Source organism: Colossoma macropomum, unplaced genomic scaffold (genome assembly GCF_904425465.1).
Source record: "Colossoma macropomum unplaced genomic scaffold, Colossoma_macropomum, whole genome shotgun sequence".
Lineage (NCBI taxonomy): Eukaryota > Metazoa > Chordata > Actinopteri > Characiformes > Serrasalmidae > Colossoma > Colossoma macropomum.
In genome coordinates this window covers 29,677,647-29,699,858 of record NW_023494802.1, presented here as the reverse complement: position 1 = coordinate 29,699,858, position 22,212 = coordinate 29,677,647, and positions in this window count along the sequence as shown.

Below are 22,212 nucleotides of genomic sequence, written 5' to 3'. Positions count from 1 at the left end.
TAATTGTCTAAAATGTCTTTTTATGCTGTAGCATTAACATTAGCCCTCACTGGAACTAAGGGCCCAAACCCTAAAAAACATCCCAGATCATTATCCCTCCTCCACCAAACTTTACTGCTGGCACTATACATTCAGGTAGGTAGCATGTCAGATAGTGAATTGTGATTCATCACTCCAGAAAGCACGTTTCCACTGCTCTAGAGTCCAGTGGTGGCACACTATACACCACTCCGGCTGACACTTGGCATTGTGCATAGTGGCCTTAAGCTTTTGTGCATATTCTCAGCCTTGGAAACTCATTTTATGAGGCTGCATTGGTTTCTATTTTGAGAATGTTTTGAGTAAACAGGTTTTGTTTTCTTTTCTAAGGACAGAGAAACACATTGAAATGATTGTATGATGGTGCACTACAGATACGGCAGATAGAGATCGGGTTGAAAAAGGCAGGAGTATTTCTTTACCAGTCATTGTTTCGAATGTAGTGCAAGCAGTCGCAGTTTCACATTTTTGTTTCTTCCTGCTCACAGCTGTAACACTGACCCCTCCTAACCTGAGGTCAGTATCACAACAGGCAAAGCTCTGTACCTCCCAAATCTCTGTACCTCACACACACAAACATACAAATACACACTCAGTCTTCACCAGCATCTGCACCTGTGCTGCGTGCTGATAACCAGCAGTCCACTGAGTCTTAATGGAGCCTGTAAAGAGAAGCTGTGGCTCAAACGGCCGTGAAGCAGCATTACAGCAGCACACAGACACAAACATAACAAACGCGCACTTAATACACACATACACACAACTAAACATGCACACGCACACGCAGGCCATGCCTTTCTTAAATAGTCTCAGTAACTTAGTGTGCCTACATGCTGAAGTACTGCTGAGATGCTATCAGTCTAAATAGCACGCTTCAACAAAGCCACAGAGAGCTAGAGGAATGAAGGGGCAAACGCAGGCAGCCCCCACACACACAGAGATACTAGTAAACTAAGGTTTAGAGCACTAGAAATCCACTCAGGAGCTTTAGAACTACCAAATCCACCCCTGCACTGGAGGCTAATGTAGCTAACAAGCTAACAGGCTAAGTAACACTGTATAAGCTGCATCCTAAATCATCACACACTCCCTTTAAAACACAAGCAGTTGTTGAGGAATCTCAAATAGGCTTGCTTATGTGGTTTCTGACACTGTATGATATACTGTTATGGATAAAAATGGATAAAAGCATGTTGGATAGCTAAAAACAGTAACCGCCATCTTGAAGCTGCTAATTCTTGAAGGTAAAATGTAACATGGACTTTTAATGTAGTCAGACAGGTTCAAGCAGGCTAGAACATGCTTTTGGACATCTCCATGTTTGCCCATAGCTACCTCATCTGTGAATTTTCAGAGCATTTGCAAATGTTTTTTTCTGATATTCACCATAAAAACTGCTTTAATACCACAAACATTTTTTCATCAATTACTGGGTTATGTGTATAAGTCACAGAATGCACATCTGTCTTATTTTAATCACCTTGGCTGTAATACAGCACCATTTTGAAGCAAATATACAACTCACAGTGAGAGCTAGCCACCTAAAGTACAGCCTCCACATGGCGGAGGTGGTTTTAACACACTGTTACAATTAAGTGTCCCCAAATAAACAAAGAGAGGACTCCATTTCCCTCCCATCTGAATTCAAAACAGTTAGGCTCTGCTGTTAAGTTTTGCAGAGAGTCATTAAAAACTGACTGACGTCATTTAAAGAAAATATAGTTCGGTTTTATTGTGCTGATATTAGCTCTCCTACTTTGTGATCAAAAGTCAATTTACCAGTGTTTGATACAGCCTCTCACTATTCACTGTTTATTTTGGTTCATATACATACATACATACATCATCTAAACCGCTTATCCTTCTGGGTCGCGGTGGGGTGCTGGAGCCTATCCCAGCTGTCATTGGGCGGAAGACTTGGTTCATATAATGTCAGGTAAAAAGGTTGTAAAGCTCGTCAGTTGTATGCAAAAGTTTGGGCGCCCCTGATCTACTGACATTTTTGTCAATTTTTTGTTAATATTCTCTAAAGAGGATTTGCACTATTTAATGCACAATTGCTTTTCAGTTGCTGAATTAAGATACTGGGGGGACAATAAACCATATAATGTGGTCCATGCAAAAGTTAATGGACATTTTATATGCTATGCTTTTTCCAAAATGTTAAAGTCCGTAAATAAACAGAAATTGGGTGCCAACATTAGCAGAAAATTGGCATATTTGAGTTTGTTCCCGGTAGAGGATGTGTTAATTTATTTTCTCTAAGAAAGTCAACAAAGCATGTCATGTGAACAGGGCTGCATATGTGCTGCTGTTTTGTTTCAAATAGAAACCACAGTCAAGTTTACAAGATTTTAAGTTTCTTTTTCTTGCATGATACTAATAGGAACAGTGAATGCCAGTAGGACCAAAAAGTTCGGACAGTAGAGGCCTGGGACCTCGGACCCCCATGTTTACAATTAGTCTGAGGAATTTCATGCTTTGGCATGTCATAATTCATTTGCATAAAGTTGAGAAAATATCAACTCATTTTGTCTCTTGTGGCTAAATCACAGCTAAGAATCACCTACTTCCATAGGAAATAACTGGTCGCCTGCTACTGTCTCACCTGCTGAGGGTCTTAATTTGGTGTTTCACCAAACTCTCCCTTCAGTGTTTAAGAATTAAACTCTATTACGAGATTCACTATCCTGTATAATGAATCGCTACGGCTTCTCTGTGCAGAACATGTGTTTTCCTGTCTCATGCAGCTCATTCGCCAAAACCATAACCCTCTCATCTGGACACAGACTCCTAGGAAGTCTAATCAAGCTTCATAATGCTTTATGATTCCTTATCTCCATTGTAATGCTTAACAGAGTTCCTTTCATTTGTTCCCTCTGATTCAATTCAGACAAGGTTTAGATTGAGATCAATGTGGTTGAGTCAGAGCGACTCAGCACAATGGAATACAACTGAAGACAATGATAGCGTCTTGTTCATCAAATGAATTGCTTTTCATCAAGATGAGCTTGATGAGGTGGCGTTGTCAGCGAGCGAGGAAAAAAAACCTTATTGTGTGATCTGTGAAGTTCCAGTGTTGTGAATAAACCCCCATTGCTACACTCATCATGCTTCAGATAGAGATAAAAGGGCCTGCTGGTGTTTATGTAGAGCGTGTAAGGGATAGCATGTTTGAGAACGCATTCTGCACTGGCGAAAAACTTCTAAGATTTAACTCATGGTTCATTTGCTCTTTACGACTGAACTGATCTACTTTCCAGGCTTCTTCGCGAACGAGCCGACAAAAGCCTCATTCAGGCCTCTGGAGGGCTTTCTCATGTGGTCAACTGCAGAACATCAAATAGCCCTCTGCTAGCACCTCCCTCTGTCTGTCTCAGACGGGACGTTTTGCAAGAGTTTAAAGCAGTAGTTCAGCTAAAAATGTACATAATTTCCCCCTATACCCCAGCTCAGTTTGCTTCTTCAGTTTTGAACTGGAGCTACTAGCTCACAAGCAGTGGAAGCTTATTAGCATCTTTAAAACTGTATGCTTAAATCAGTACACATCTTTTCCAACTACATTACATTGAAAAGTAATCTCAAATAGACTTGCTTATGTGGTTTCTGTCACTGTATGACATACTGTTATCTATAAAAGTGAACAAAAGTCACTGAATAGCTGAAAACAGTAGTAGAAGCCATCAAGAAGCATGAATGTTGTCTGTACTTTAGCCATTTTTTAAATAACAGGATGACATACAGTGTCCAAAACCACATAAGTAAATAAGTAAGCATATTTTAGATTACTTAACAGATCAATACTTAAGCCATGCAGTTTGCACAATGCTAATTGTGGAGCTAACTTCTATTACTTGTTAGCTCCACTATGTGGCCAAAAGTTTGCAGACACCTGCCCTCCCAACTTTTCTTCTTAAATCCAGGGTATTAATAGGGAGTTTATCCTCTTTTGCTGCTGTAACAGCCTCTACCCTTTAAAAAAGGCTTTATACTAGATGTGGGAACATTGCTGTGAAGATTTGATTGCACTCAGTGAGGTCATGATAGATGATTACGATGATTCCATACTTAGTAAGGCATGGAAACGAGATCCTAATGCATGGCCACAACCTAGTAAGGTGTGGAAACGAGATAATTAAGTGGTGGCCATGACTTAGTAAGGCGTGGGAATGAGATCATGCCTTATTAAGCTGTGGTCAAAGCTTTATTATCTCATTCTCACACCTTACTAAGTCATGGTCACATTAGGATCTCAATCCCATGCCTTACTAAGTCATGGCCACAACTTAATTATCTCATTCCCATGACTTACTAAGTCATGGCCACGCATTATTTTTATTTATACAGGATGTCACCAGCAGGGCTCCATAAATGATAACAAACAATCACTAAAACTCATTCCAATGGATGGTATTGGATGGAGTTCCATCACTCTGGGGAACACAGTTCCACTGCTCTACGGCCCAATGCAACCCTTCTAGCTAAATCTTGGCATTAGACATAGTGACCTTAGGCTCATGTGCAGCTGCTTCTGAGCGTTCCATTCTATTAGCAGTGTTTTTCTATGGACATTATACAAGCTGTGTGTGCAGAATTGTACAGCAATGGGTGTCTGGATACCTCTGGTCATACAGAGCCCAGTCTATAATATGTCTTTTGAGTCTCATGTACAAATGTTTACATATTTAACTTAAACCACCTCTTTTAAACCCTGCGCATCATAAACAAGCAGTTAGTGGGAGGGGCTACATGCAGTCTGCCGTCGCAGTAAATCAAACATTTAATTGTAAGTGTTAGGGCTGTTTGTCTCCAAAAAATTTAGAGTTAACTTCGATTCCAGTTTGAAGGGAATCGATGGAGTCTACACAACAATCTCAATTCCAAAAAACAAGATACAGAGTAGCACATCTAAAAATAAATGAAAACTATATTAATGATATTTGACTTGGCAAGGAAAGTTAAAACTAACGTTAGCTAAATTGACTTGAATAACTAATGAGGGTGGTGTTTTTCAGACAATCTTTCTAGAGGTGCTCAATCCTGATCTTGGAGATCTACCACCCTGCAGTGTTTAGCTCCAACCCTTATCTAGCACACCTGATTCAAGTAATGAAGGTCTTCAGGGGGCATCTGAATATTAGAGCCAGGTGTGTTGGATCTGAACTCTCCAGGTTGGTAGATCTCCAGGACCAGGATTCAGCACCCCTGTTTTAGACAGTGACAGCACTGTCACTCAATCTTTCACTCGGGGGGCACATAAGTGCAGGCGAACTTTGTTCAATCAGAGTCAAATCCAAAGCTTTGAAGTCGACTCTTGACTCCCAAATCCCTGTAATTGAGGAATGAATTCTTTTTGGGATCTACTCTCAGTCCTTGTGGTTGCACTGAGGCACACTGCACTGTGCCTGTGCTCATATGTACATCGGGACCCATTATGTACATACGCTGTACTTGTAGCTCCAGTGCAAAACTACAGAAGCAAACTTCTGACACCAAACACGTCTTGACTGATCGACTTCATTTGGGGAAAGGTTAAAACTGTGTAAAGTTCCAAAGCATCATTTTCAAACATCCTGAAGACGAAGCTTACCTAAGCTCCCCACCAAATCCTCTCCACTGCTTATACTGACAGGTCGTTGTCTGCATAAAACGCTGCTTGGTTCGATGACTCAGTGTGAGTAATCTCGACGGCTCTGATGTCTGTTCTAAGCTGGTGTCTGTTTTACTCGTTCTGTCCTTCAGCTCCGTCTCTGACTCTATTGTCTGCTTCCACCCATGAAGTCTGAGGGAGGTTTGGACCAAGGGGGGCTTTCAACAAGCATCACAGACCACAAACCAACACTGCGCTCTCGCTAACACACAGCAGACCATCTGCACACATGCACAGCGGCCCACTGAGATTCTGTGGGAAAGAAACTCTGTAGGATTTGTTTCCTTCTTCTAAACTGCTGCTAGGGGATCTAATGGTGTCACTAAATTCCTTAAAACCTAGTCAAAGCTATCAAAACATACCATTCAGTGAAGATATGTTGTTTATTACACATAGGGGGCGCTGTATAAATCACTGCTCAATGCATTGTTAAGTAGTGCATTTAGGCCTTGGAACAGTTATTGTTGTTGTGTTGCAGTTAAAGTGTCTTAGTAAGGTGTTGGACCACTATGATTTGCCAGGATAGCTTCAATCCACTTTAGCATGGATTCTACAAGTGTCTAGATCTGTGCTGGAGGGATAGAAGACCCCTCTTCCAAAAGACATTTCCTCAGCTGGTGGTGGAGATGATGGACAGTGCTGTGCAGCAAATCTCCCATAGACCATTAGGTGACCTGTCATGCCTTGCGAATGGGGGAGCTGTAATTCTGGAAGAGACCACACCCATCAGGATCGGAATGTTATATCATAGAATAAAGGTGATCAATCAGAATGATTTTGTGTTGATTTGCAGTGATCCTTCCCTCGAAGGGGACAAGTGGACTACAACAAAACCACTGGACTCATCACTGTAGAGGTCAAGCATTCAGGCCTGTATTGTTCTCTTGGTACATTTTGCACATGCACTCTCCCACTTGTGGAGAATACGGTGAAGGATGACCCATCTGACCATTTCACTTTTTTACACATCTCTGTAGACGAGTGCTGATGGTTTTTACACTATTGAACTCTAAAATGGTCATTCGTCTTCCTAATGAGGGGTTTATGCACTGCAACCCTACTATAATTTCTTTTTCTATGTAGTTGTGGATGGACTGTTCATGCTGACAGTCTGAAGTCATCCAAACATCAGTCATTGAATATGTGCTTTCTAGTACAACTTCCAACCCTATTTACTAATGTTTTTCCCATAGATGTAAATGCAGATGTCACGCTAGTTGCCAGCTGAGCAGTTATCCATTCCCCAATAATAAACCCACATTTTTAAACACTTTTTTTCATTTTAAAGCATATTAACCCATGTATTTGAGTGTATTGGCTTGATTTCATTTGATTGGTTGCTGTAGTCATAACAAACTAAAGCTAAAACTGCAGTTTCCCACTGCATTATTACTTTCGTGTCCCAAACTACATACTAGCACACTAAACAGTATGCAAAAATAGTGCATACACCATTAGAAGTGCACTCATTAGTGTAGTAGGTGAAGTACAGGAGTGTGTGGTTTGGGACGCAGCGATAGATCAGCCAGTGAGATGAGTTCAACAGCTCCAATGGCTGATTATAGCTTCACTGTGCTGCTTGTTGGCTGTTCAGTAAACAACTCCAAGGGAAAGATTGAGGTATTTATCGATTAATCATGCTTTTATTGAGGTAAATGAATGCATTTATTGAGGTAAGCTGATGTTGGCTTTGTATTCGCCAACTTTCGAAATTCGTTCTACGTTTAAGGCTTCTCAGTGTAACTGCAGCACCATTTAAGGTGGAATGGAAAATTCAAATAAGAAGCTGGGTAATAAGAAGCTGAAATGAGCTTGATGTATGTATAAGTTTATTATTTCAGAGCTTTGGCAGTTTTGGTAGCCACTTTTGTTAGTTTTTAAAAGATTTGCCTATGCATGCTATGGAAACGGAAATCGTTGATAATATTCTAGGAATGTCAGTGAAACTTTTTTTATGCTGAATTTCAGCAGAAAATTGTTTATTGATACCTGAAATGTTGCATTGGACACATTTTTTGAAGAAGACTTTCTGCATAAAATTATTGTCATGTCAGTCAGCGTCCAGCCGATACAGGGCCACAGCGGGAGAGAGAGAGCATGGAGAGACATTTCCTTTCCAGTAACCACCTGTCCTGCTCACAGCCTGTGCGGCCGGATGTTGAGGGAGCGGGTTATAAGCGGAGCTGTTTGTTGTTTGTAAAGTGAGGACATCCTTGTGTGCGCATGAGTGATAGAGCAATGACAACGAGGGTGCTATCATTTACGATCCTGCTACAGGATGCGGCCTTGGGGACAGCGTGCGTAAGTGTGTGTGTGCAGGATTGATGGCGATGTTTGAGCTTTGGCTTCCTGTGAGAGATATATGTGTTGTGAGAGCACACTGACACCAAGGCCTTTATCACTATGAAACTATGTGAGTGTGTTACGGTGTCTATATGTACACATATACAGTACTGTACAAAAGCCTCTTCATTTCTTTAACTGCCAGGCAAAACAGCCATTCAGTACAAGCAAAACCCCCCTGTAGATTTCTTTGAAAAAACTGAAAGCCAGTCTCCTGAAAAGAATGGAAGCTGTAATAAAGGCAAAGAGTAGAAACAAAAGTATTAGGACACATACACATTTCACATACATGAGCTTTTATGACATCCTGACATTCTAAATCCATAGGCAGTAATATGGAGTTGGTCTCCTCTTTGCATCTATAACATCGTCCACTCTTTCTACAAGATTTTGGAGTGTGTCTGTGGGATTTTTTGCCCATTCATCCAGAAGAGCTTTTGTAAGGTCAGACACTGATGTAGGATGAGAGGTCCTGGCTCGCAATCTCAGTTCTAGTTTATAAGTTCTTCCACACTTAACTCACCCAGCCATGCCTTTATGGACCTTGCTTTATGCATTGGGGCTCAGTCAAAGTTCTTCCCCAAACTGTTCCCAAAAGGTTAGAAGCATAAAATTGTCCAAAATGTCTTGGTATACTGAAACATTAAGATTTCCCTTCACTGGAACTAAGGGTTCTAGGCCAACCCCTGAAAAACAACCCCATAGCATCATCCCTCCTCCACCAAACTTTACAGTTGGCACAGTGCAGTCAGGCAGGTAACGTTCTCCTGATGTTCACCAAACCCAGACTTGTCAATCAGACTGCCAGATAGAGAAGCATGATTCGTCACTCCACAGAATACATTTCCACTGCTCCAGAGTCCAGTGATGGCAAGCTTGGTGATGTAAGGCTTGCATGCTCCTAGGTGCTTCCATTTCACAATAATAGCACTTACAGTTGTCTGGGGCAGATCTAGCAGGACAGAAACTTCACACACTGACTTGTGGCAGAGGTGGCATCCTATGACAGTGCCACGTTTAAAGTCACTGAGCTCTTCAGTACGACCCATTATACTGCCAGTGTTTGTCTATCGAGACTGCATGGCTATGTGCTTAATTTTACACAACTGTTAGCAATGAGTGTGGCTGAAACACCTGAACTCAATGATTAGGAGGGGTGTCCCAGTACTTTTGTCCACAGTGTATTAAGCAGATAGCAAACTTTGACTGAAACAATGTTGAAGCTATTAAATCAACATAGATCTCTGAACGTGACTTTGCATTGATCTTGTTGTGTTGGCCATTGATGACCTAATCTCAGTACTGATGTTGCTTTAATGTTGGAACAGTTTTTGTTCTATGATTTTGTGGTGTTGATTCAATGAATCTACTGAATCAACATTGGATCAATATTCAACTTGTTTGCTATTCCAGCGTTGAATCAATGGCCAATACAACAAGTAAGATCAATGCAAATTCAACATCAGAGATCTATGTGGATTCAAACATTGAGTCAACATTGTTTCATAGTTTGCTCTCGGAAAAAAAATAAATAAATACTCTATTTGATATTACATTTGGTTGTTAAGGTTTCTGTGCAATGATATGTTTTGTGCTTTTTCCTGACACTGAAAAACGAATAGAAATGAAATAAATGAAGGGTGGTCTCGGACGTTTGCACAGTAGTGTGTGTCTGTGAGAGCGGGTGAGTGTGCATGTGTGGTCCATGGGGTAACAGGTTCAGCGAGACTAATTGAGGGGGGCTTAGATGGGCCCCGTCTCACCCTCCATTAGACACACACTCACACATGGCAGACACTAGAGGCTCTTATACCCACCACAGGCCATTATGTTAAAAGTCATTACACAGGGGAGAGCAGAGGACATGCACTCTGTGTGTTCTGTGTCTACGACTGTGAGGTTACACAGAGTTACAGCATGTGTGTGTGTGTGTGCGTGTGTGTGCATGCATGCACATGTGTGAGTGGTGGTCCGAGGGCGGTCTATTAGGTAATTATTCCTTAAACACTACTGCTGTCAGTGTGATTACCTGCTGCCTTTACAGGATCAAACTAAACCTGCAAACACAGTGTTTACAGTTTACACAATGAAGAACACTGAGAACCACTGGGGGGGTAGGCAGACAAGGAGAGAGGGAGAAAGGGTGAAAGGAGAAAGGAGAGAGAGAGAGGGAGAGAGAGAGAGAGAGAGAGAGAGAGCAAGGCAGACAAGAAGAGAGAAAGCAAGTGAGTGAGAGAAAAAAGTAAAAGAAACAGAGAATCAGAGAGAGAGAGAGAGAGAGAGAGAGAGAGAGAGAGAGAGAGAGAGAGAGAGAGAGAGACAGACAAACAGACAAAGTGAGAGATGGAGAGAGGAACCTGAGAGGGGGCAAGAGAAAGTGAGTAAGAGAGAAGGAGAAGAAGAAGAAGAAGAAGAAGAAGAGGGGGAGGAGGAGGAGAAGAAGAAGAAGAAGAAGAAGAAAAAGAAGATGAGGAGGAGGAGGACGAGGAGGAAGAAGAAGAAGAGGAGGAGGAGGAGGAGGAGGAGGAGAAGAAGAAGAAGAAGAAGAAGAGGAGGAGGAGGAGGAAGAAGAAGAGGAGAAAGAGAAGAAGAGGAGGAGGGGGAGGAGGATGAGTAGAAGGAAGAAGAAGAAGAAAAAGAAGATGAGGAGGAGGAGGACGAGGAGGAGGAAGAAGAAGAAGAAGAAGAAGAAGAAGAAGAAGAGGAGGAGGAGGAGGAAGAAGAAGAAGAAGAAGAAGAAGAAAGAAGTGCCCCAGGGAGAATGAGAGACAGACAAAGAAAGATGGAGCAACAAAGTGAGACAAGGAGAAACAAAGTGGTAGAAAGTGAGGGAGAGAGAGAAAGAGGAAGAAAGAGAGAGAGAAAGAGAGAATAGACAGAAAGTTTTTTATATGAAAAACCCTATTTAGAAAAATATGTGTCCCCAATAAAGAGAGAGAGAGAAAAGAAGTAGAAAAAAGAAGAAAAGGACAAGAAGAAGAAGAAGAAAGTGAGTGGAAGTGAGAATAAGAGAAACAAAGAACAAAAGACAGAAAGAGAGGACAAGAGCGAAAGAGAGGAGGAGAAAGAAAAAGAGCGAGCTGACAGGGAGATTTGAAGAGGGAGTGAGGGATCAGGGGTGCTGCCCTGTTGGCCTCTGCGGAGGAGAATAAAGCCCCCATCTCTCCTCGCGTCCCTCTGGCTGTTTAGACTGGGCTGCTTCAGACTCGTCTATCATCACCCTTTCACCGCCCCTAAATCCAACATGGCCTTCTCTCCTCACAGAAAGACCTGGACTGTGTCTGAATCTATTCACTATACATAAGGGAACTAGTTTGCAAGGCTGGCCTGTCGTCTCTGAAAACACTACTGGAACATATCCAGAACATGTACATGCTCTAATATCGAGAACAGTGATTAGAGACCGTTTCTGTTCTCTATAATAGTGTTCTATATAGTGCTCTAATGTAGGGAACAGTGATTAGAGACCGTTTCTGTTCTCAATAGTAGTGTTCTATATAGCGCTCTAATATCGAGAACGGTGATTAGAGACCGTTTCTGTTCTCTATAATAGTGTTCTATATAGCGCTCTAATATCGAGAACGGTGATTAGAGACCATTTCTGTTCTCTATAATAGTGTTCTATATAGCGCTCTGATGTAGGGAACGGTGATTAGGGACCGTTTCTGTTCTCTATAGTAGTGTTCTATATAGCGCTCTAATGTAGGGAACAGTGATTAGAGACCGTTTCTGTTCTCAATAGTAGTGTTCTATATAGCGCTCTAATGTAGGGAACAGTGATTAGAGACCGTTTCTGTTCTCTATAATAGTGTTCTATATAGCGCTCTAATGTAGGGAACAGTGATTAGAGACCGTTTCTGTTCTCAATAGTAGTGTTCTATATAGCGCTCTAATATCGAGAATGGTGATTAGAGACCGTTTCTGTTCTCTATAATAGTGTTCTATATAGCGCTCTAATGTAGGGAACAGTGATTAGAGACCGTTTCTGTTCTCTATAATAGTGTTCTATATAGCGCTCTAATATCGAGAATGGTGATTAGAGACCGTTTCTGTTCTCTATAATAGTGTTCTATATAGCGCGCTGATGTAGGGAACAGTGATTAGAGACCGTTTCTGTTCTCTATAACAGTGTTCTATATAGCGCGCTGATGTAGGGAACAGTGATTAGAGACCGTTTCTGTTCTCTATAATAGTGTTCTATATAGCGCGCTGATGTAGGGAACAGTGATTAGAGACCGTTCCTGTTCTCTATAATAGTGTTCTATATAGTGCTCTAATGTAGGGAACAGTGATTAGAGACCGTTCCTGTTCTCTATAATGGTGTTCTATATAGTGCTCTAATGTAGGGAACAGTGATTAGAGACCGTTCCTGTTCTCTATAACAGTGTTTAGAGGACTATTTTACCCACAGCGCTAAAAAGACTACAGGATTCTAAAAATCTTGTTCAGATTTAACTGCTTTATGATATAAACATGTTTGATTAGCTTGGAAGACTCTTTTCCACATTTGGTTTGAGTTTTTTTTAAGGCAGGGACTGCGAGAGTTAGCTTTTGGTGACAGCTTTACTGTCTTTTAGTTTGTTTACATTTGTTTGTGCATTTTCACATGACAGAGCCACTGTCACCATGTCTACCTCAAAAGTGCAAGTTCCTTGTTAATTTCATTTGTTTTTGTTTGAACTAGTTTCAAGGAATACGCTCAAAGGCCTGATGCAGTTTTTTCACGCTTGTTTTTTGTATTTGTTGCCTTTCTCCTAAAACAATGGTTCCCACCACTGGGCCTGAAGTATCTACCCATTCCCTGCATAAGGGATACTGTTGAAAAGTCCTCATAACTCAACATAACATAACTTTGTTCACTTTACATCGTGTTAGGAATGGGTCAAAAGAAATGGGCCAATAGAAATTTGGAACAGGAACTCTTAAAGTTTCAGAAAACCTTAAACAAACAGATGTTAAGAAACTTTTTGGCTCCCGAACGGCTCATCCGTCTAAGCACTGGCCTTATCCTCAGCAGATCCAAGGTTCAGTCCATCGTGATGCCACAGTCATCCATGGCCAAGAGAGCACAACTGATCTCTCTGGGTGTGTATGATGTCCCTTCTCCTCAGCACGATGTTTGCAGGGGCGTCTGTTGGCTTACATAAGAGAACTGGCACTTAGTATCCTCCTCTAAGCACACTGAGTTGGCCACTGACGTTGATCTAGCAGCAGTTCAGAAAGATGTGGTGGAGCTCCATGCGCCTGGGAGGAACCATGTGCTAGCCTTCATGCTCCCAACTTGGTAGCATCGTGTGATACAGAGAGATCTAGCTTATGGAGGGGAACTGTCCAAGACTAAGGAACACTTCCAATCCAGGACCAGTTCAGGGCTCATTTGGGGAGGGGCTCATTATTGCTGGTTTGCTTTTACACACAAGAATTCCATCCAGACTATGGATCGATTGTAGAATTCAATACATCACTTTTCTGCACACAGGTTTGCAAAATGGTAGGAACTAGCTTCCTCCGCTGTCCTCAACTGCCCGTTCCTAGTCATCACAAAGAAATGACACAAGAAGTTGAAGCAGTCATGCTAGAAAATGAACCAATCACACAACCCCATACGCAGTGTCACACAAATAGCTTCTACTCATGCAGCCGATCACACCTGAGTTCACTGGAAGCAAATCCCAGACCACCGATTTCAGGTTGGACTAGAGGTCAGTTCTCTGGACCGCTCCTAGGCTCAAAAACAGCTTTCACACTAAATTTACTGATACAGTTTGGAAATACAAACTGTCTTACAGCAATGAGGACATTATGATGTCCTCTTTGCTTGTTGACAGGAGCATCAGAAATAATGAGGGGAAAGGGCAAAAATACCCTTACTGAACATTTTGGGGCCAAAAATATCCCCCAAAAAAGTTTATTCTCAACAACTATACAAGAGGCTGCTGCAAACAACGTTTCAGTCTAAAAGCATTAACCACCTCCACCACAGCCCACTCACCAATGCTAATGCTAACCAAGTCAGTCTGTGTAGCACTGAGAAATGGAAACTCAAGATGAGTGTCAATGAAACTCCAAAAAACTGATGTTGTTGATCTCTTTGGTGATTATTCACAGAAGAGCTCGTGCTGAAAAGCACACGGCCTAAAGCTCAAACCAGCTCCACTGTGGTTTTGGATGACTAGTCAACCTAGCTAGCTAGACTAGCCAACCAGCCTTACAATGGAGCTGGTTTGAGCTTCAGGCCTCATACCTCCCTCGGAGTACGAGCTCTAGGCCGTAGGAAACCTCTGTGGGAGAGAGAAAATAAATGAAGTGGTCAGGAGTGGGATTTCCTCCTTGTTTTTCATCTTCGGCTCTTTTCTTCTCCGCTCTTTTCTTTCAGCGAAACACGACTGACATCATTCCCCTTGTGTGTCTCCGTCAACATCGGCGTGCGGAGTGAGGACAGCATGCGGACTGTGTGTGTGTGGTGTGCGTGCTTGAAGAAGGCTGAATGCGCACGGCAGTGTGTACGTGAGTGAGGCTTTGTGTGCGTGTGTTAAGTGTGGACAGGTTTGTGGCGGTAATACAACACTTGATGTCAGTGATGTGTGCGCTGACAGCACTGAAGAACACTTTCATTTTTGTGGGTTTATTTAATGATCACCCACTGCTGATGGACACACTCTCTCTCTCTCTCTCTCCCTCTCTCTCTCTCTAATGGTCAACCCACTTAAAAAACAAACATTTCTCTTTCTCCAAACTCTTTCACTCATAAAACGTTTCTTCCACTCATCCCACTGTTATATCATTTTTTCACTCTTTCTTTAACTATTGTAATGACCTCTCTCTCTCTCTTTTGCTTTCTTTCTCCTTATTCTCTTTATCTTTCTCATCTCACATTTTCTTTTTTTTTTTGGTCTTTGTTTCTCTCTTTTTCCTTTTTCATATCTTCTCATTCTCTCTTTCTTTTGATCTTGCTTTATCCTCTTCTTATTCTTGGTCTTTTCCTCTTTCTCGCTCATTTGCCCTCTTTTCTTTCTTTATACTATTCTCGCATTCTCTCGCTCTCTGTCACTTTCTTTTTCTTATTCTCTTTTTAATTTTCTCTGTAGCCTTGTCTTTCTCTTTTTCTCATGCTCTTTTTCTCCTGTTCTCCCCTTCTTTTTCTCCCTCTCCTGCTCTTGCTTTTTTTTCCTCATTCTCTCTTCCACTCTTATTCTTTCCTGCTCTCTCCCTCTCGATCTTTTTTCATTTTCTTGCTTTCTTTCCTTTTTCTCTTGTTCTCACTCTTGCTCCTATTCTCTTGTTCTTTCCCTCTAGCTCACTTTTAACTTATGCTGTTCTTCCCTCTTTCTTTCTGAATTTCCTATAATCTCCTTCTGTCTGTCCCTCTCATTCCTACTTTCTCTTTTTTTCTTAATTATCTCGTTTTCTGACATTCTTGCTTTCTGCTGTTTTTTTCTGTTTTCCTATTGTCTTGTTTTTTTCTGTGCTCCTTCCTCTTTTTCCTATTCTCACTTTCTGTTTCGTTTCCCTTTTTCATATTTTTGTTTTTTCTTGTTCTCTCCATTTTTGTCTTGCTCCATTTTTGTCTGCTTTTTCTTCTTGTTCTTATTTCTCCTATCCTTTATTTTTTTTCTCTAGCTTTTTCTTTCTCTCTCTCATTGTCCTGTTAACTCTCTAAGCCTCTCTGTTCTTTCTTTCTCCCTGAACATCATTTTCCTATTATCTTGTTCTGTCTTTTGCTCTTTTTCCCCTATTATCTCATTTTCACTCTCTCTCTCTTGTTCCCTCTGTTTTGTTCTCACCCTCTTGCTCTCTTTTTCCTCTCTTTTTTCTTATGCTCTTTCCGTCTCTCCCTCTCTTTACTCTGGATTGTGGGAAAGCATTATTGGCTTTTTTGTAGGCTTAAGCCCCACCCTCCTCATCTTCGCCGCATATTCACTGGAAATTACCCCTGCTCCCCAATTCAAACAGAATAAAGTGGAATTAAATTGTTGCTCTTTTTCAGCTGGAATCCCCTCAGAAAGGGGAAGGCGAGGCATTCCAGAAACCGCTAATAACTCTCCAAACGGCAGGCCACTGCCACGGGGCCGGAGGAGAGAGAGCAGCACTGCGGAATGTTTGCTTTTGCTAAAGAATCCCCTGAATGGAATTCAGACACAAGGATTATCTGCTTATAGCGGCGTCAAAGTTCCTGAGAGATAAAATTATGAACAATTCGAACAAATTACTCAAGCGGACCGTATTTCACACCAGGCCCAGACCAAGCCTTAGTGTCTAAATGGAAGGAAAAGGAGCTCAGAGGAGGAATTCAGGAATCCCACAATGCCTGGCCAGACTGGAAGACTCTATCAGCTCCCAGCAATAGAAAGATGGCAGGGGAAATGTTTTCTTTGGACCAGATTGGATCTCTAGACAAACGTGATCGCAGAATGGGCTTGATAAAGCACAGGGGCATGTGTGTACGTTTGACGGGGCGTGGATAGAATGGCTTCACCACCTAGTACTCTACTGGGGGGAGAATGGCTTCACCACCTAGTACTCTACTGGGGAGAATGGCTTCACCACCTAGTGCTCTACTGGGGGAGAATGGCTTCACCACCTAGTACTCTACTGGGGGAGAATGGCTTCACCACCTAGTACTCTACTGGGGGAGAATGGCTTCACCACCTAGTACTCTACTGGGGGAGAACACACACTGTATGTTTCAGAATCTGCCACTAACATAGGGCTGCCCAATATATCGCATGTTAATTCACCTGTTTATGCGCCACCTACACAGGTTCTTTGCTAGGCTGGACAAGATTTACAGGACATTGGAAAAAATCTCATTCTAACTAATAAGAAACTGTAGTGACCAAGACTTTTAGTTTCTTAGACTGAAATCTCAATAAGTTGAATGGAATTGTTGCTAACAATTTGTAAATCTTTCAACCTCACAGCAACAGAACACTTTTGTGGGCAGAGCAGAGATTGGTCAACTACTATCACAATGTAGGCCTTGGCAATACTGATGTCATAGAAGGGAATCAGAATTTTGCATAACACTTGCAAACACTCAAAAATGGCAACCTGCGTTTAGCAGCACAGTTCTGTAGATTTTTATATTTGACCATAAGTCATACTGTGTTCTAAGGCACATCCACAAATCTGTGTGACCTTAAGGAAGTGCCGAAGGAGGTTTAAACCTGTTAAGAGAACATGTTTTGGGCATGTTTTTACAGAAAAGATTTGGGTGACCATTGACTTCTAGCACAGTTAGCCTGACAGGTCCAGCACTGAAGTAAAGAAGCAAAGTTTGGACACCAAAAATGTCAAAAACTGTGTAAAATTAGATGTTTTGCCAAACCATTCCCTTAAGAATTTGTGAATTTGGGCCTCAGTGATGGATGCACACATGCTCTTCAGCCTTGGTACATGGCGGGATCGTCAGCTTTCCTAGTTACTTCAGTGGAAGGACGTAAAGATTTTTCTTCCCTGACTGTACAATAAAGTTGAATTTAATTCCCCCAGTCAACAGGATGCATCACTGCAATTCTCACGACAGCCACTAAGGGGCTTAACTGTAAACTACTTGCTCATCAAACATCAAACAACATATTCAATCTGAATAGAACACATATCTATGGTTAACACCCCCTCCCCTAAACATTCACACACTTCTCATCCTCTGTTCCTATTTACCTTTTTTCTGTCTGTTCCTCCATTTTTCCATCTCTCTTGTCGGTAGGCTGACCACACTGTGGTTTGCGGCCTGCTTCCTTCTGCTGGTACCCCTCCCTTTGTTTCCATGGTACAGGACACACACACACACACACACACACTTTGAACAGGCTGCTGGATAAGGGCAAGGATAGCTCTGGCATCTCCACTACTACTCAGACACTTGGGAGGGCCTACAACTTAGTGTAACTAAAAATCACTAACCCAAAAACTAAAACTTAGGCCTAAACTAGTAAATTGTCTTAAGAGTAATGTTAACCCTCAAACCCTAAAAGCAGCCACCTTTTTGTACATTATAAAACAGATCTGATTGGCTGAGCCACGTTTAAAGCAGAAGTCGAAACAGTCGATCACTGGTCAACTTGAGAAAGACCATCCAGCTAAATAATATCTGGTCAGCGTTATCCCAGTGGTTCCAAATCCCAAAGAATTTTGATTCACACACTTCACAGCTTAGAACTGTCATAGCAGTCCATCAAGCTATGGCTATGTGGCCTAAGAATAAACATGATAAATATTTAAACAAATACAGTAAGTTATTAAGTACTTCATGGTTGATTAAGATGATCAAGATTACACTAAGCAACATGTCCTCAGTAAGTGGACTTTTTCCATCGGGTCCTCAGAAGTATAGAAAAAGAAGTACACGCACACACACAGACGCACATTGGTTGCGTTGTGCACAATGCTGTTTCGGGACATACTTTGCATTCTGCGGCTCAGGGAAACATCCCACGCTACCTGTTGCCGTAGTGATGGTGAGGCGGATTGATTGGGTGGTTTATGCGGTGAGGAGTTAATGACACTCCTGGACCCAGGGTGGGGACCCGTGTCTGCCTGCATGCACATGCACACATATGGACGTTGACAGGAAACCAGTGCACCCAGTAAAAAAGTTAAAAAGCATAATTAGAAACAAACACACTCAAGGCCAACGATGGGTGTGATACACCCTGTGACTGATGTATGAATGCAAGTATGCTGCACCAGGGTTTCTCAGCCACTGGGCGAAGCACCCTCTGGTTGTCCTGGGACCTATACTGACGGAACCTTATCTTATAAAAAACATTAAAAAATTGACTTAATAATAAGAAAGAAAATTTTTCAAATGGCAAATGGCATTAACACAAGACCTGCAGCATTTATTTTTTGCCTCCCCGACATTTCACTCGTCCACTCATGAGTGACTGGGCTGCAGAAACATTCCACCAATACGCTTGATTTCTGGTATAAAACAAGCTCACGTTAGCCTAGTCTGCTGATATGATGTTCAATGTGACACTTTGCACATCACTGTGCTGAAAACACAACTACAACGGTCCTAATACCAACAATGCATTCAAACAGAAAAACATGCAGAAAAAAGTTTTCTTTTTCTAGCATGTTTGAAATAAGATTAGATAACTGGGAAAAACAGGTCACTGCTGTGTTCTCCACATTCAGTATCCAATTAACAAACACATCTTTTAACTAGCCTAACATTAAGATCATGAAGGGACAGAGAAATATCTTCCAAAAATTAGAATGCAGAGTTGAAGTACGACTGGTTGCTAGGTCAATATTGTTTTTTCATTAATATATTTTATTAATTGTAGTGAATTATCATTCCCGTAGGGCTGTCATTCCTTCTAGTGATAAACAGGTCAGCATGTGCTACGCTATACTGATTTGTAGCAATTCTACATTACAAACTACCTAGGTGTGCGATATTTGCAATTATTTCAGCATTTTAATGAAAAGTACCTAAATATAGGCTATGATTGACTTGACTGTATAGATGCAAGATACAATATAGTCCATGATGTCTTCCTTTGACAAATATAAATGTTTAGACTGTTTTTCTGATCCTGTACTCACTACACTTTTATCTGTTATTTAAAGTTGTAAGTTGCTGTCCTTTGCTAATGCACCTGTTGCAGTATGTAGTACATTGTAATATTCACTACACTTACCAGCCACTTTATTATACATACTTATTTGTGTTAGCTCTTACACACAGTTCTTGGTACAACTTGTGTAAAACCCTCATTAGTGGTCAGTTTCAGAGAATTGCCCTCCACTCAAATAATCAGGTCAGCTTATTACTGCCCCTTTCCATAGATACCTATCAGAAAGGTGTACATGATATAAGGTCCAATAGGTGTAAGTGGACCTGTAAACTGACAACCCAGCATACACAATCAGTATAATGTTTCGTTTTTACTGCAGAATGGAAACTAAACTGAATTTAATTGAAATTTTATTGAAAACTAACTTGCAGTCAGCCATCCTGAGGTCTGCCAAGACTTGTTGATTTCTCTGTGGAACTGAGTGGAATCAGTTCTGTTGTAAGTGGCTGGTACAGACAATAGTTTCCAAAACTGATTCACTTGTCCTTCCTCCAGTTTAGCAACACATCAACTTCAGCCCCAAGACATTCCGCTCTAACCAGCAGCTCAGATATTGGCAGGAACTGGAGAAATAAAGTATGGTACATTCTGGAAACACAGATTCTGAAAAACTGAACTTCAGAAGGAATTTCAGAAATATATCAACTGTAGCTGTCTGGCCTCCAGTAAAAGCAATTCATTTAGGCTTTGACAAATGCTAGAGCTCCATTAAGGAAAGACCTATGTCAGCTCATTTGTAGATTAAAGCGCAAACCCAATGGGACCTGATGTCGGGTTTTCATGTCAGGTTTGGACATCACTTCTCAGATACTTCTGGGCTTGGGTCAGGTTCAAATTTAACATTCTGGATCCTCCTACAGATACTACTTTATGATTTGCAGTTACCTTTGCTTTAGCTTCCTCTACTTTTAACAGTTTTTAATCTGATATGGTTAATCTGGACTCACTCATGTTGTTGTAGAGAGGCATGATAACGTCTTATGTAAACTTTTTTCAGACTACAAACTTTTGGAATATCGTTCAAAGGCATTGATGAATAAATTAGCTAAAGTGGAATTTAATTTTGGATAGCAGATCGTTTTTCTATGTTTATCAAAGATTGTTGCTAAGGTAATTTACCTTGCAGAATCACTAGAAATGTGGAGCTTTATTTGTTTTATTCAGCCTCTGTTTGGTTGTTATTGGGTTACTGGGTTCGGACACAAATTTGTTGTGCTTAGGTTGGGTTCAGATTTGAACCTTGGTGCCACATGTTAGGTTGGGTCTAACTCAGGCAAAATGTTCTTGGGCTATTATCAGGTTTGGCCCAATTAAAAAAGAATGCACTAATTTTTCTAAATTGCTGCATTATTAAATGGTTAGGATGGAAAGTTATTACATGAAATGGTTATGAATATGCTGCCTGATGTCTAAGACATTGTTTTATGAGTTTTGAGATTTCTGGCTTAAAATATATTTTTTAAATCCATTCATGGAGAGGAGGTACATGCAGTGTACATGGAGTGTTTTAAGTCCCAAATAGTCCCAATAGTCCCAAAAGAAAGCTTGTTTTTTCAGGTTTAGTGCTATTTTACCAGCGCTATTTTAGTGGAATTCTGGTTTAATTGGGCCTAAAATTTTGGCCGAACCTGATAATAGCCAAAGAACACTGTTCCTGAGTCAGACCCAACTGCTACAATAAAAATTGCCATTTTTTCCCCTTACACGTTGACTTATTTGTTCATCCTACTAAAACAAAAACGCAATTTGCTTCCATTTTTTGTAAATCATATACATTTCCTTAAAAATACATCCCATAGATGTTACTGAAGAATAAAACCATTGCTCAACTGAGGTTCAACTGAGAGACCTCCTCCAAAACAGGCAGAAAGTGCCCATTATAGCTACTGTGAAAAGGGGTTAAAGCTCTACCCAAAAAAGGGGCTATTCCAGTGCTACTGATTATGGCTAATTGAGTTCTCTTAAACAGCCACTTTAAAATCACTTCCCTCAGCTACATGTACAGTAGACACTTCATAAAATCACAGCAAAGCACTCAAAAGCAATGACATACACATGCCTCTACTCAACCACGCACGCATCAGGAAAAACCCTCACACATCTGAAATACCAATTCGAACCCTTGAGCACTGAAGACTCCTCAGACGTGAGAGTGTTAGTGTACTGAGTGTATTCCAGTGCCACTGGACCACTCGTGTGCCATTAACTGTTAGAGCATATAAAAAAAACACGACCACAGACCTCTTTTTTCCAATCTGCAGCCTCACCACCATACGTGTGTTGCGGTTAGTGGGCACAGCTGCCAGCGTGGGACGGCACGGGCACTGTTGTCGGGGCCGCGCCTGATGTCTGAGGCGTGGGGGGGTTGCCGTGGTGACCCTTTTCCCGCGGGAATGCAGACACACTTAGGGAAGTGGCTCACGCACACATAGGAACGTATATAGATCAGACAGATGTTCTGCACATAAACACATACAGACTGTGAATGCTCTAGCTGTGGGAAAGCCAACTGGAAAAGTTCTTCTCAAGCGAACATATGCACATGTACACACAGGTACATATATAGATCAGAGCGATGTTTGTTCTGAT